Genomic DNA, 11,993 nt, shown 5'->3' with positions numbered 1-11,993 from the left:
TTAGACGGTTTCGAAATGATCCCACAGATGGCGCTGAAACAATTTCTGACGACAGGGAATTCCAGTTCCTTACAGTTCTTGGGAAGAACGAATGGCGATGCGATTCAGTTCTCGAATATGGTACCTGATAGGAGTGTGGTTGCGAGGCTCTCGTTAACTGAGTAGCCTGTTTGATGATAAATAGTCCTGTGCTGAAAGAGGAGTGAGATTATTGTGTATTTTGTACATTATGATTAGCCTGTCATTTTCTCTGCGCTGTTCCAGAGTGGTCCAATTAAGTTCTTGTAGCATTTTGGTGACACTCGAGGTGTTATGGTAGCGATTTAAAGTGAATCGCGCAGATCTTCTCTGGACCATTTCCACTTGGTTGGTTAGGTTCTTGGTATAGATGGGTCCCAAACTGTGGAATCATACTCAACAATTGGTCGAACCAACGTTTTGCAAGCTGTGGCTTTAACATCAGACGATTTTATGCGAAGATTGCGTTTTAGAAATGCAAGCACGTTATTGGCTTTATTGACAGTATTATTGATGTGTTGGGTCCACTTCAAATCAGAAGTGATGGTTACACCCAGGTACTTCACGGATTCAACAGATTCAAGAGGGGCGTTATTTAGATGATACACGTGTTGCACCCTACTTCTTTTCCTGGATATTGTCAAAACCTCAATTACACTTAATTGTGTTCAAATCCATCATCCATTTTTTCGCCCAGTCACCAATTTTGTTTAGGTCCTCTTGAAGATTTTGCGTATGATGTTGATTGTCGATGGTCATTCCGTAATAATGTGGTCTCATTTAGTGATCATAAATCAGTTTGATCGGAATTACAAAATCTTATTTATTTATTTATTCATTCATTCATTTAATGTCTTTATTTTTTCCAACCTACAAAAACCACACTTGTCTCACTTCTTTTGAATGAACATTTCCCGAATATTCTTTAAAATACACAAGCTTCCAACACTCTGCTCTGTCGCATTCCACGCTTCCAGACGATTTTCACAATTTCACATCATGTAGTACATAAATCGACAGCTCCATGTATGGATTTGTGGAATTTATTGTGGTCTTAAGCAGAGAAACCAATACTCTGACAAATCTTAAACAAATTACACTGAACGGTGTTGATGACCAACGGCGTAAATCCGTACTGAGGAGTGGGGGGGGGGGGGATGGTCACCATCACCACGATTACAAGCCCATAACCGGACCCGGGGGGGGGGGGGGGGGGAAGAAGCTTGGTGCCCCCCCCCCCCCACACACACACACACTTTACAGGGACCGGATGTCCCAATCTTTTGCATGAAATATAAAGTGGGAGGAAAGTGGCAGCAAAAATATGAAGACTTTTTGTTCTTGTTGCTTTTTTTTTTTTGCTTGTCAGATGACTTTCGGCGGAAAATCAGACCTTAAAAGTATGAAGACATTTTTTTGTTTTTTTTTTTAAATATCTGTGAGAGGGAGCGGAGCGACCGAACGGGGGGAAGGTGTGTAGGGGGGGGGGGGTATCCCTCTCCCACACGAGGAAGATTTTGCATTTTCAGACCTGAAATTCAGCGATCTGGTGCACACTTTTGGTGAAAATTTTCTTTTCTTTTCTTTAAAGAAAAATAAGAAAATGAAATATTCACAATATATTAGTGAAAGACTAAATCGTGGTATTTCAGCTCTTGCTCCGCCTGTGCGACATCACTGTGAAGGCCTACTAAATAATGAGACCTATCACCGGCGTAGACAGGATTTGACCTATAGGAGGAGCGGTTATGTGAGGGAGCGAAGCAAACGGGGGGGGGGGGTATGAAAATCTTCTTGCATTGAAAATTTTGACATTTTACAGTCCAAAAACTGCCGTTTGTAGCTATATTTTCGCTTTGGAAATTAAGGGGGGCACAACGGGTGCAACTGCTGTCAATCACTGGCAGCAACATCAGGAGAATGGCCGCTATTTGATAGCGATTAAATGCGAGCGAGCTTGAAATTTTTGACATTCTACAGTCTAAAAACTGCCGTTTGTCGCTATACTTTTTCGCTTTGGAAATTAAGGGGGGCCGCGCCGGGCGCAACTGCTGTCAATCACTGGCAGCAACATCAGGAGAATGGCATAGCGGTCAAATGCGAGCGAGCGGAGCGAGCGAGCTTGAAAGTTTTGACATTTTACAGTCCAAAGACTGCCGTTTGTGGCTGTATTTTTTCAATTTGAAAATTAAGGGGGACACACCGGGCAAAACTGCCGGCAATTACTGGCAGCAACATCAGGAGAATAGCATAACGAATAAATGCGAGCGAGCGAAGCGAGTGAGCTTGAAAATGTTGATATTTTACAGTCCCCCAAACTGATCCTTTGTGGCTGTATTTTATCACTTGGGAAATAAAGGGGGCGCACAGGGCGAAAACTGCTGGCAATTACTGTCAGCAACATCAGGAGAATGGCATAATGATTAAATGCGAGCGAGCGAAGCGAGCGAGCTTCAAAATTTTCACGTTTTACAGTCCAAAAACTACCGTTCGTAGTTATATTTTTCGCTTTGGAAATTAAGGGGGACCGCATCGGGCGCAACTGCTGTCAATCACTGGCAGCAACATCAGGAGAATGGCATAGCAATTAAATGCGAGCGAGCGGAGCGAGCGAGCTTCAAAATTCTGACATTTTAGAGTCTAAAAACTGCCGTTTGTAGCTATACTTTTTCGCTTTGAAAATTAAGGGGAGCCGCACCGGGCGCAACTGCTGGCAATCACTGGCAGCAACATCAGGAGAATGGCATAGCGGTTAAATGCGAGCGAGCGGAGCGAGCGAGCTTGAAAATGTTGACATTTTACAGTCCAAAGACTGCCGTTTGTGGCTGTATTATTTCACTTTGGAAATAAAAGGGGAGCGCACCGGGTGAAAACTGCTGGCAATTACTGGCAGCAACATCAGGAGAATGGCATAATGATTAAATGCGAGCGAGCGAAGCGAGCGAAGCGAGCGAGCTTCAAAATTTTCACATTTTACAGTCCCAAAACTACCGTTCGTAGCTGTATTATTCGCTTTGGAAATTAAGGGGGGCGCACCGGGCGCAACTGCTGTCAATCACTGGCAGCAACATCAGGAGAATGGCATAATGATTGAATGCAAGCGAGCTTCAAAATTTTCACATTTTACAGTCCCAAAACTGCCGTTCGTAGCTATATTTTTCGCTTTGAAAATTGAGGGGGTCGCACCGGGCGCAACTGCTGTCAATCACTGGCAGCAACATCAGGAGAATGGCATAATGATTGAATGCAAGCGAGCTTCAAAATTTTCACATTTTACAGTCCCAAAACTGCCGTTCGTAGCTATATTTTTCGCTTTGAAAATTGAGGGGGTCGCACCGGCCGAAAACTGCTGTCAGTCACTGGCAGCAACATCAGGAGAATGCCATTATGGTTGAATGCGAGCGAACGGAGCGAGCGAGCTTTAAAATTTTGATATTTTACAGTCCAAAAACTACCGTTCGTAGTTATATTTTTCGCTTTGGAAATTAAGGGGGACCGCATCGGGCGCAACTGCTGTCAATCACTGGCAGCAACATCAGGAGAATGGCATAATGATTGAATGCGAGCGAGCGAGCTTCAAAATTTTCACATTTTAGAGTCTAAAAACTGCCGTTTGTAGCTATACTTTTTCGCTTTGAAAATTAAGGGGAGCCGCACCAGGCGCAACTGCTGGCAATCACTGGCAGCAACATCAGGAGAATGGCATAGCGGTTACCAAATGCGAGCGAGCGGAGCGAGCGAGCTTGAAAATTTTGACATTTTACAGTCCAAAGACTGCCGTTTGTGGCTGTATTATTTCACTTTGGAAATAAAGGGGAGCGCACCGGGCGAAAACTGCTGGCAATTACTGGCAGCAACATCAGGAGAATGGCATAATGATTAAATGCGAGCGAGCGAAGCGAGCGAGCTTCAAAATTTTCACATTTTACAGTCCAAAAACTACCTTTCGTAGCTATATTTTTCGCTTTGGAAATTAAGGGGGGCGCACCGGGCGCAACTGCTGTCAATCACTGGCAGCAACATCAGGAGAATGGCATAATGATTGAATGCGAGCGAGCTTCAAAATTTTTACATTTTACAGTCCCAAAACTGCCGTTCGTAGCTATATTTTTCGCTTTGGAAATTGAGGGGGCGCACCGGCTGAAAACTGCTGTCAGTCACTGGCAGCAACATCAGGAGAATGGCATTATGGTTGATTGCGAGCGAACGGAGCGAGCGAGCTTTAAAATTTTGATATTTTACACTCCAAAAACTGCCGTTTGTAGCTATATTTTTCGCTTTTGTTTGTCCCACTTTTATGGGAGAACCATCCCCCCCCCCCCCCGATCGACGCCTCTGCATGTGAGGGTGCTTTTGTTAAGTGAAAGATCTGCTGCGCACTCTTTGATGAATTAGGGATATATACGTCAATGTCAAAAGTGTACAAAGTTTATCGAAAGGGATCCTGTTTAGCGGAGCTTTCGCATGCTTACGATTGCAATACAACGATCTGGTGCATAGTTCTGGGGATATTTGGACAATTTTCCATTAAGAAAGTTCGAGATTTGTCCTCATCTCGGGAATTGCTGGGGGATAAATGATTTGTCTGCCTAAACACTTCCAAAGGGGCGGGGCAAATGCCCCTTTGCCCCCCCCCCCCCCCCCGAGATAGATTTGACGCCCCTGATCTTCCCTGGGAATGCTCATAGATGTATCCTGACTGAGTAATCAGTCACTGTCGTTTCTCAGGAATGATTCAGGAAATGGAGGGGGTTCAATTATGACGATATAGTTTTTGTTATTGTTTGTTTGTTTGTTTGTTTTCGTACATATTTTGCAGATGGTCCCCAGTTACTCGCGTCATAGCATGTTTACATGTAGGCCTATACTATTTGACGTTGTCAACGTCTGAGCCATACCTTACAGTGACTGTATGTCGATGTTACTTTCTTCGCGAGCGAGCGAAGCGAGCGAGCGCTTGAGAAAATTATGTATACATTTTCCTACAAGATAGAATACTGTTCAGCTATGTTACCTGAAGGCCGGCGTACAAACGTCATGCAATGATTATGTCAAAATTGTTACAATCACATTTCTGCTTCCTCCATTTTTTTCCTCAAAATTCAGGGGGGGGGGGGATGATTGTACAGGCCATCCCCCCCCCCTCCTCCATTTCAGGGGGGGGGATATATCCCCCCCATCCCCCCCGGGATTTACGCCCATGTTGATGACATAGGAGCCTCACGTATTTCAGAAATGTAGAAGTGTAATTCCATTACAATTGCCGCTTGATTGACAAGTTCACCTATGTAGAATGTATGCATAACTTTTTTTTTTTGTTCTGTTTCCTTGAGCCAGTACTCATGCATTCTTAAAATGCCGACGGTGAGGCTGCCATGTCATCATCCTTGTTCATTGCAATTTGTAATAAATTTTGAAAACATTATTCCTCATCCCAATCACTATATAAATTCTGAAACTCTATACTCAGTACACCTAATCTATCGTTGTTCAAATGTAAAAATCTGAAAATCATCCGGAGGTCTCCTTTAAAGCGTGTGTATAGGCCTACAGTTCTGATCGACGTGAGGATTTAGCTTTTAACGTTTCGCGAGAAATTCAGAAACCACTCTATGAAATGTCAAAGAGTACTGATGCAATTCTAAGGGGTATCAAAAGTTTATTTGATGAAATTCGGTTTTGAAATGGCTGAGATATCCAAAAACAAGGTAAAACAAGGATATCCTATAAAAGGCGTGGCCTGCAGTTTTTTCTTATTATCACTTTTTTTGGATATCTCGGCCATTAATTGAAAACCAATTTTCATCTAATAAACGTTGAATCCTTCTTAAAATTACATGCTCTTTCATATTTCATAAGAGGTTTCTCATTATCTCACTTAGGAATGTTCAAAACATGAATCCCCACCTCAACCAGTTATAGTCCCTATAAATTTGACTGTAACGTGAATTCAAGCGCATGGACGTTGAAGGAGGTATACTCTCAGTTCAACAAGTGCCGTTAGAATAATTATTATGTTTATTGTATTACGGCACTGAGTTCAACAATAATTAATATAAGGTGAACACTGAATGGAATAGTTGGGAAATTTTCAATAAAAAATGACACGATACCCTGCTTATTTGAAATGTACGAAAGAGCCAAAAAACACAAACAAACAAAATTCTTATAATTATTTCATATTTTTCTCATTTACTGAATCAAATTATTTGAAAGCCTTCGTCTATTAAGCCCATTTGCAGTGACAGAGCAGGGGAGGGTGTGTCCAAAGGAGGATACCCCCCTCCCACAAATGGGAACATCACACTGTAGAAAAGACATTTGATTGATCATACGCACTTTTTGGATGGAATATTTAGGAAGTTTTCTATCTGAAAAGTGAGAAAATTATTCAGGGAAGTGTGTTCGTCTTCACCACGTATGTAGGCCTATATTATTCTACGTAGGCCTAGGTGAGTTTATGAAGATAGATCAGCACTCACCGGCGATGACATATAATGCAACCACACTGAGTAATGGACCGAGTAGTGACATGATATATCATTATAATAATGCCACATGCGTATTTTAACAGACTACGATGACGAAAAATGTAATTGACAAACGTACAGTCATGGTCGAGTTTGGAGTATACTGAGTCTCTCAAAATAAAATAATCTCTTTCAACCATTCAATCGACAGACTCTCCATCATAAATGCCGACCAAGGGGGGGGGGGGGGGTATACACCTAGTACCTATCGAGGTTATGGATTTAGATTTTTCTTGTAATTTTAAGGGAAAAAAAGTAAGAATCTATATTATATTATTTTATTGTATACGCCTATCTCAACTTGTTTTATAAAGCTCTGAATTTGCTTGCCTTTAACACAATAACTGTTTTACTCTATATTAAAGTAAAACTGACTCGGGCGGGGACGAGAAACTAATAATTGTTATTTCTTTTTTTAGTCTTGGCCTTGTCAGTTTTAATGCGCACTTCGAGAAGAGCAATGGGTGAGGGGTCATCCCACGAGCCCCACGAGACCCGGACATCAAAAATAGGTCCATGAGTCATACAGCCCATGAGTTCGACACTACGCACAAAAGGCTCACGAGACCGACACTAAGCAAAGAAAGCCCACGAGACCAACACTGCACAATAAAGGCTCACGAGACCGACAGTTCACAAAAGAGGCTCACGAGACCGACACTATAGGCAAAGAAGGCCCACGAGACCGACGCTAGGCAAAGAAGGCTCACGAAACCGACACCAGGCAAAGAAAGCCCACGAGACCCACACTAGGCAAAGAATTAAGGCTCACAAGCCCGACAGGATGAACAGCGCTATCTACATGTCAATTACCTGTACAGGGTATTCCATGAAGGGGGAAAATTACATACTGGCTGGTGCAATTTCGTCACGTTATCGAGAGAGAAATTGTAACTATTGAACAGCACCATCAACATGTCAAAGACATCATCTTCACGTGTGAATTTTAGAGGGAAGTTCTGTCACGCTATCTATACGGGGAGCGACATTGTTACGAATTTATCTCTTTTTGAAAATAAAATTGTCCTCTTCATGAGGACCCACCATCCCCCCCCCCCCAAAAAAAAAAGGTATGAAAAAAATAATACAGGACAAGAACGATGTATGGTTTGATTTTAGATGTCATCGTGCTATTTTAATAGGCTTTCCCAATTTCTAGATAGACGGTGGACAAGATGTAATTTTTTTTTCGCCCTTTTCTTTCTTGCTTCATACTGTTATAGTTAAGTATTCCTTATTAGGCATCCCATCGTCCTGCTTAGACCCGCCTGCTTAGAGTTCAATTTGTATTTCTTTTTCTGTAACTATAATGTATGACATTTCAAAGGATGAAAACGTTTTATATCGCAGCGATTCACCTCGATTTGTGACTTGTATTGGTAAAATTATTCTCCTAAAAATGGTACATTTTCATGAAATAGAATAGCTGTTTTCATGGATGCATCCTCTCTTTCCGAATCCTTAAAGCTACCTAAAAGACGACTATATCATTTTCTGTGAATTTGTATACCTATTAAATCAGCACCTTTGCAGATGACTGCTCCCCTTCCATTATCATGTGAAGCAATTTATTGTGCACTGCAACATTGGCCATTTTGTGAAACATTTTATTGTAAACTTCATTTCACAACTGGGTATTATTCTGGTTGGTTGATCTGAATGTCCACATCAATCTATTTTATCTATTTTTTCTAAGCAGGTGCACGTGTATACCGGTATATGTTTTGCGGAAAGGGAACGAGGGTGTTTTGACATTTTCGAAATCAATGTCGAAACATCTCATGCACTGTTACTGAATTTTGTTCATTTTTTTCTTTACAAACACTCAAACACACAAACACAATTAAAAATCTTGAACAGTTCAGGGGGTGAGGGAGGGCAATTGACTATTCCCTAGCAACTCTCCTTTTCCATCTCTCATATCTTCCTTATGCCATTAATATCAATTCAATAAAAACCCATAATTGTACAAACTGACGATTACTACCCAAAATACAAAACATTTCACCGATTACAAAAAATATAGAAATATACTCAGTAACTTAATTCGTATTTCTCGTAAAATGTATTATTCTGATAAGTTTGATAATCAAAAGGATAACGTAAATGGCTTATGGGAAACTATATATGAAATAACAGGTAAAAATAATAAGGAAACATCGTCCGTTTTCTATAATGACCAAAAAGAACTCACAAACCCTGATGAAATATCTAAGGCTTTTAACTCATACTTTGTAAATATTGGCCCCCAATTAGCTTCAAAAATAAAAAACAAACATGTTCATTTAAACTTTACTGAATTTCTTCCACCAAGCTGCGACAAATCCTTTTTCTTTACCCCAACAGATGAGGAAGAAATACTGGAGATTGTTAACAGATTAAAGCCAAGTAGATCTAGTGGCCATAATGAAATAAGTGTTTATATACTGAAGAAAATCATCAAACAAATAACCACATGCACCTTTATCCTACATTTTCAATCTTTCACTGTCTTCTGGAATATGCCCAAACTCATTAAAAATTGCGAAAGTAGTTCCAATTTTCAAAAGAAAAGACAACCCTTCTCTTTTAACAAATTATAGACCAATATCGTCATTACCTAGTATTTCTAAAATTTTGGAAAAAAAAATTATTCATAAACGCCTGTACATTTTTCTTCATGTAAATGACCTACTTATACCTAATCAGTTTGGATTTAGAAAGGGCCATTCCACCGATTTAGCTATAATTCAATTGTTAGATAAGATTACTGAATCTTTTGCAAATAAAAAACACCTTATAGGAATTTTTATGGATTTATCAAAGGCTTTTGATACCATAGATCATGATATATTAATTTACAAATTAAAAAGATATGGTATTCGTGGTTTAGCACTTTCTTGGATTATTGATTATTTATCCAACAGAAAGCAATATGTACTATTTAAGTCATCTAGATCTCCGAATTCTAATATTGTATTTGATGGTCCCCAGGGATCCTTTATTCTTGGCCCCCTACTGTTCCTCGTATATATCAATGATATAATAAATACATCAAAGACTCTTAAATTTATACTTTTTGAGGATGACACTAATATTTTTTACTCCCATGCATGAGAACCTCGAAACACTGTTTAATACTCTGAACACGGAAATAGACAAAGTCTCCCAATGGTTTATATGAAATAAATTATCCCTTAATGTCTCTTAAACAAACTTTATACGTTACAAACCTACTGCTTCACAGAACATTAGCAGCAGTTATAATATTAATATTGATATATTATCCTTAACTGAAGTAAGATCTTCTAAATTTTTCAGGAATCACAATTGACTCGAGTTTAACTTGGAACGATCACATTCATAATATGACGTCTGTCTCAAGAACTGTAGGAATTTTATATCGCTGAAAAACTTCATTTCTCAAAAGTCCCTGACTATTCTATATAATGCATTGATCTTACCCACATACTGCAATATCGTTTGGGGAAACTGTGGCTCAACTAAAATTAATCCAATTCTTACTCTCAAAAAACGTGCTGTACGTTTAATTACCAATTCCCGATACTTATCCCCATCCAATCCCTTATTTCGTCAACTAAAAACATTGAAAATTGAGGATTTTCACACCTTTCAAACAGCTGTTTTTATGTATAAATATACATTTAATTGTCTTCCAAAATTTTTTGATGGCTTCTTCACTCCAAATTCCACCGTTCATTCACATCCAACACGTCAGTCGTCCGATTACCATCTCGAAAACCCCAGAATCATTTTAGCTTAAAAATCATTAAAACATAATGGACCAGATATTTGGAATTCTTTACCCCCTAATTTAAAACAATGTATGTCGTTGAACATTTTCAAACGAGAATTAAAAAACACCCTCATAATCCAGTATACTTCTGATACATAAATATTCATACCACCTGGTCAACACACACCCTAAACAATGAGTTCACGGCCATAACTGAAGTAACATTCACCTCATCACACTGATACACAAAATAACACTCAAAGTACAAACCAAGATTCACCCCAGCACAATGCCCACCGCACTGCACCGCACGCCCTTCGCACAATTACTTCCCACTCAGTGAGTGGCAAGATTTTCTTTATGTATCTCTTTACCTGAGGCCATCTTCCTCGTCAAGCTTAGCTTATGATGATGGTCCCCTGCATTTCATTTTTTATCATTTCCTATTGCTTCCTTTTATATATAATATTCGTTCTTGAAGAAAAAAAAATGTATGTATGATCCAAACGTTACGAATATTAGCTCTGTAAATGACTATGTAAGTATTTTGTTGATTTGTTGATTTGTATTGATTTTGAAATGCAGAAATAAAAACTGAACTGAACTGAAACTGAACTGAACTGAATATCTGGACACCCTATACAATAAATTGGTCTATAGGTGGCGCTGTTCATCCTGTCGGTCCAGTGCCGTATACGGCACTGTGTCGGTCCAGTGTGTCGGTCTCGTGAGCCTTCTTTGCCTAGTGTTGGTCTCGTGAGCCTCTTTTGCCTAGTGTCGGTCTCGTGAGCTTTGTTTGCCTACACCTAGTGTCGCGGTCTGCGTACTAGTGTCGGTCTCGTGGGCTTTGCTTGCATAGTGTTGGTCTCGTGAGCCTTTTGTGTGTAGTGTCGAACTCATTGGCTGTATATAACTCGTGGGCTTATTTTACTTGATGTCGAACTCGTGGGCTGTATATAGGTTACAGTTCGTTATTCCGAAGGTTCGTTATTCCGAAGGTTCTTTGGTCCGAAGGTTCGTTATTCCGAAGGATCGTTATTCCGAAGATTCGTTATTCCGAAGGTTGGTTAATCCGAAAATGAAATAGGGTTTGTTAGATTCCGAAGGTTCATTAATCCGAAAATGAAATAAGTTTCGTTATTCCGAAGGTTTGTTAATCCGAAAATGAAACAAAGCTCGTTGTTCCGAAGGTTCGTTACGGACCCTATATCACTTCGGATCAATGAACCTTCGAAATAACGAACCCTATTTCATTTTCGGATAAACGAACGTTCGGAGAAACAAACCCTATTTCATTATCGGATAAACGAGCCTACGGAATAGCGAGCACTATTTCATTTTCGGATTAACGAACCTTCGGAGTAACGAACCTTCGGAATAACGCCACAAATGTTCGGATTAACGAACACTTTTTCATTTTCGGATTAACGAACCTCTAGGTATAGGAAATTTGTGTGTTTCGGATTAACGAACCTTCAGAACAACGAACAGCACCCTATAAGGTTTGGGCTGTATGACTTGTGAGCTGTATGACTTGTGGGCTATAATTATGACTTGTGGGTGTCGGTCTCGTGACGTGCACCTATGGGTGACAGCACCATTTTATACTTAAAAGTGGCGCTTTAATAGATATCTGCAACTCTAGTCCCGGGCGCTTTATAATCCCGCGAAAAATGTTGTTCTGCTCATGCATGCCCGAGATCATCGGG

This window comes from Diadema setosum, chromosome 8 (assembly GCF_964275005.1).
Source record: "Diadema setosum chromosome 8, eeDiaSeto1, whole genome shotgun sequence".
NCBI lineage: Eukaryota > Metazoa > Echinodermata > Echinoidea > Diadematoida > Diadematidae > Diadema > Diadema setosum.
Note: the sequence above shows the minus strand (reverse complement) of the source record.